Genomic DNA, 3,980 nt, shown 5'->3' with positions numbered 1-3,980 from the left:
TCAAGTAAGTCGTCCAGTTAGTCGTCCAGGGTTTTTTCTTCCAGAAGACCTTCAAGTTAGCCGTCCACTGTTTAGTCTTCCAGAAGACCTTCAAGTAAGTCGTCCAGAAGACCTTAAGGTTAGTCGTCCTGGGTTTTTCTTCCAGAAGACCTTCAAGTTAGTCGTCCAATGTTTAGTCTTCCAGAAGACCTTCAAGTAAGTCGTCTAGAAGGTCGTCCAGTTAGCCGTCCAGGGTTTATTCTTCCAGAAGACCTTCAAGTTAGTCGTCCAATGTTTAGTCTTCAAGAAGACCTTCAAGTAAGTCGTCCAGAAGGTCGTCCAGTTAGTCGTCCAGTGTTTAGTCTATGTATTAAAAATTTGTGTTATAAACTTATCTGTGTCAACTTCTTTGTCAAATTGCACTACCAAACAAATATAAGAAGGTCTTGCCCTTTATATTATCCGAAAGGTTACAAAAGGTCACTACATAGAAGACTTTTCAGACTACTTATAGTTAAGTCGTCCAACATTCCAAACGACTTAACTGTAAGTCTTCTGTGCATAAGATATGTTACAAAATAGGGATCAAGTTCAAATACACAGATCAGCCTAATCTATCATACAAAATTATCTAATGTAGCCTGTTTAGCACCCCTCTTACGCACCCAGGTTGGTATCATTGTCCTTGTTTTCGAACTCATGCGCATCAGGAAGCTCTTGAAATATATTCACCACCATCTTATCCCTCATAGTCTTCCCGTTGGGCTTAGCAAAGTCTTTTTTACTAATCTCTATCCCAAGAGCATGACATTCAATGTACTTTAGAGTGTACACGCTACAATCACCAGCTCGGACCGGAGGTATATTGGTCGGTCTCTCATATGTGAATGGCTCCAGGCTGTATTGGACACGTTGTTCATCTGAGAAAGCACACTCTCTCTCTCTCTCTAAAATATAGAGAGGAGAGAACTGAGAGAGTCTCTTGTTTCCTTTGTATACATTGGAGGTTATATGTTATTTCCCACTTTTGATCTTTAAAACGTTTATATGCTCTTTGGCTTAGGCAAAAACCATAAAACTAAGAGCATTATATATGGGTGCATAAAAATTAAGATTCCGACTTTATCAAATACACATACAAGTTGAACCCCAATTTAAGTCTACATACACCAGGTAAATTATACAGTGGCTAAAGACATGATGTGTCTAGGCGGGATAAACTTCTATTGTTAGCTAAACCGTTGAAACTTCAGATTTACACGCTAACGGTGTAAACAAGGAGTTGAGCTCAGTGTATCTCAAAAAATCAAACCCATGGCTCTCCATAAGCTTCTTCTGTTTCGTCTTAAACCGTTGTTGATAAAACCCTTCAAAAGATGGTTCTGTCGAAGTCCGAAGAAAGAAGTAGTAACCAAGGAGGAAATGAAGGGATGTGACAAAGAAGCAGATAGGTTCCATCACATCCCAGCTTAGTTCCCAGAAGGTAAGACGCATAAATCCTATCGTTTGCGCTGCTAGGAGTCCCAGACCGCAATATAACTCTGCCTGGACTATACGTCGTGCCTTTATGTCAATACACTTCTTTGTAGTCTCAAGCTGAGCTAACTCTTCTTTTCTTGGATCGTTTGGAAGTGCTGATGTTTGGTGGATCATTGCCGCCATAGACTTGGCTATCTAAAATTATATAGCAAAATAATATAAGAATATAATACTTTGTATAGAAAGTTCTTGGTCATAACTAGGAGGGCTCTTGTATGAAACATTCATATAAGACCCAACAATTCTCAAACGCCCAAAACCATAGTTTTGAAAATCATAGATTTTAACACACTAAACATTTTTTAATGATTTTACATTAGACAAAAAACATTATCAAGAATACACAATATGGTCTTTCTCTTTAGACATGTTCTGTTATTGGATCTATGTATGCTTTTTGATTATTTTCAAAAGCAAATGTTATATCCTAACAGATTACGAACCAGAAGTAATAATCAAAATAAAAGAGAGTTTTTAGAGGACACTAGTTAGTAGTTAGATTATCCACCTGATAAGGATGAAGGAAACGATGTCTCCTAAAACGACGACGCTTCCAGCTTGATCCAAAGACTGAGCCATTTGAGAACCTTGCTCGTCGTTGTTCCCACAGGTCTCACAACAGATTTGAACAAACTCCCAATACGAAACAGAGTTCTTTGGAATCTCTCTGAGTCTAGCTTTCACCTTCTCCATTTGATACATTCTCAACAACTTCTTGGTCTCACTCACTGATAAACCCGTCACAGACGTTGCTTCCTCCCTTCTAGGAGGACTAACGGACTCGATGCGGATCGCCATGATAGGATCCGTAAGATTCGATGAGGTCATGTAATGACGGAGGATCTTCGTGTTCGATGGTCGAACGCATTTGTAACCGTCGATGAGACGCTTGGTGATAGCTCTGCGAAGCGCCATTAAGAGAATCTTTGGGTGGGAGAATATCGAGTTGATTCTGTGTGAGTTGAGTGTCGGGGAAAATCTTTGGGAAGCATTTATAGTGGTATTACTGAGGTTAAATATAAAAAGGTAGAAACGTCAATATTTTCCTATTTTAGTGTTTTGTTTCATTTTTACTGTAAAATGAGAATCTCGTCGGGGTGAAAAGTTGAAAACAGAATATCAAAGAATCTTAGTTACTTTGGAAAGTACCAACGAGTATTAAGAGATATTAACACATGTGGATTTCACTGCAAAGATTCCTCTTTTTCAAAACGTAAAAAAGATTCCCCTCATAATTGAACATTGATGGGGTGGTTTTTGTTTCTTACTTCCTTATGTTTCATAATAAGTATCATTCTAGTTTTTTTTCTTGTTACACAAAAATATCACTTTACAATTTTAATACAAACTATACTTACTTTCAGTTTAAAATAATTGAAAGCTGCATTGGTTTTATAAATAATTTTATTTATCTCAAATATTATTGGTCAAAAAAATGTAATTAATAACAATTACATATAATTCTGCTACTTTCTTAGTATGTGTGAAAAATGTCAAAGTGACACTTATTCATAAACGGAGTGAGTATTTTGAAATTTATTTGTCTATAGTTATTAGAAGACAGCTAATTACTTTGTGCAAAAAAGACAGCAAACTGGTAATCAAAATTTAGTTTTGGTATCATTATATGTTCTAGGTTAGTAGTTTAAAAACTTGTGTTGCTGCTGTTGTGCTCTAATCGAAATTAGGCGAAATAAACCCTATGGTGAGTTAACAATTCGTATTTTCAAAAACTATTTCTAGACTTGAAAAAAAAATTGAAAATTAAAACCCAATTCTTTTTAGTAAAAAAAGTCCAGTTTTTGTTTAAGTAAAATATTTCGTTTATGTCTTAGAATTAGTTACGTTCCTTTGAAACTTACGTAGTGCGGATTGGCAATTTTCCAACCATCAGTTAAATATATTTGAATAAACATCGAGTCGCTAATGTTGTTACAAAAGTTCAACAAATTACACGGTATTATATTATAATAATTTAATTAAAAAACGGAATGTTAATAAATGAATTGAACCACATACTATATATGCAAATGTAAATTGGATTTTTTTATTAAGTTGCCAAAATGATATTTTGATGTATTCTACTCTAAGAAGTTCATTTGAGAGAATGTGGTTTTCAATGTTCAAAAAAAAAAAAAAACAAAAAAACCTACTCATTTATCTAATATTATTTCATTTTTATTTCTTTTATTGTGATCGATTTATTTTATCGGACTTAGCGAGGTATGATCACATGTTAAGATTTATAGGTAGATTGACACATGTCGTTTATACATTACTTATGTTGTTTATCAATTTCCAGTGTGATATCTAATATTCCCTCTGTTTCAAAATTATGCACAACAATTAAAAAATTTGTTTTTTTATCTTAAAATATAAATTAAAAAATATTCAACCAATCATAAAATAAAACTATAAAATATCATTGGTTACACAGTTTTTAATAAAGTTAAAAACATTTC

The 3,980-nt window shown here is 34.3% G+C and overlaps 1 pseudogene; it reads right to left on the bottom strand.

Annotated features, from left to right (window-relative positions):
- Positions 1-1,052: 1,052 nt before the first annotated feature.
- On the bottom strand, positions 1,053-3,196 carry LOC125594017 (annotated as a pseudogene).
- Between the last annotated feature and the right edge of the window lie 784 nt (positions 3,197-3,980).

Source organism: Brassica napus, assembly GCF_020379485.1.
Source record: "Brassica napus cultivar Da-Ae chromosome A2 unlocalized genomic scaffold, Da-Ae chrA02_Random_28, whole genome shotgun sequence".
Lineage (NCBI taxonomy): Eukaryota > Viridiplantae > Streptophyta > Magnoliopsida > Brassicales > Brassicaceae > Brassica > Brassica napus.
This window is presented reverse-complemented; position numbering and strand designations above follow the sequence as displayed.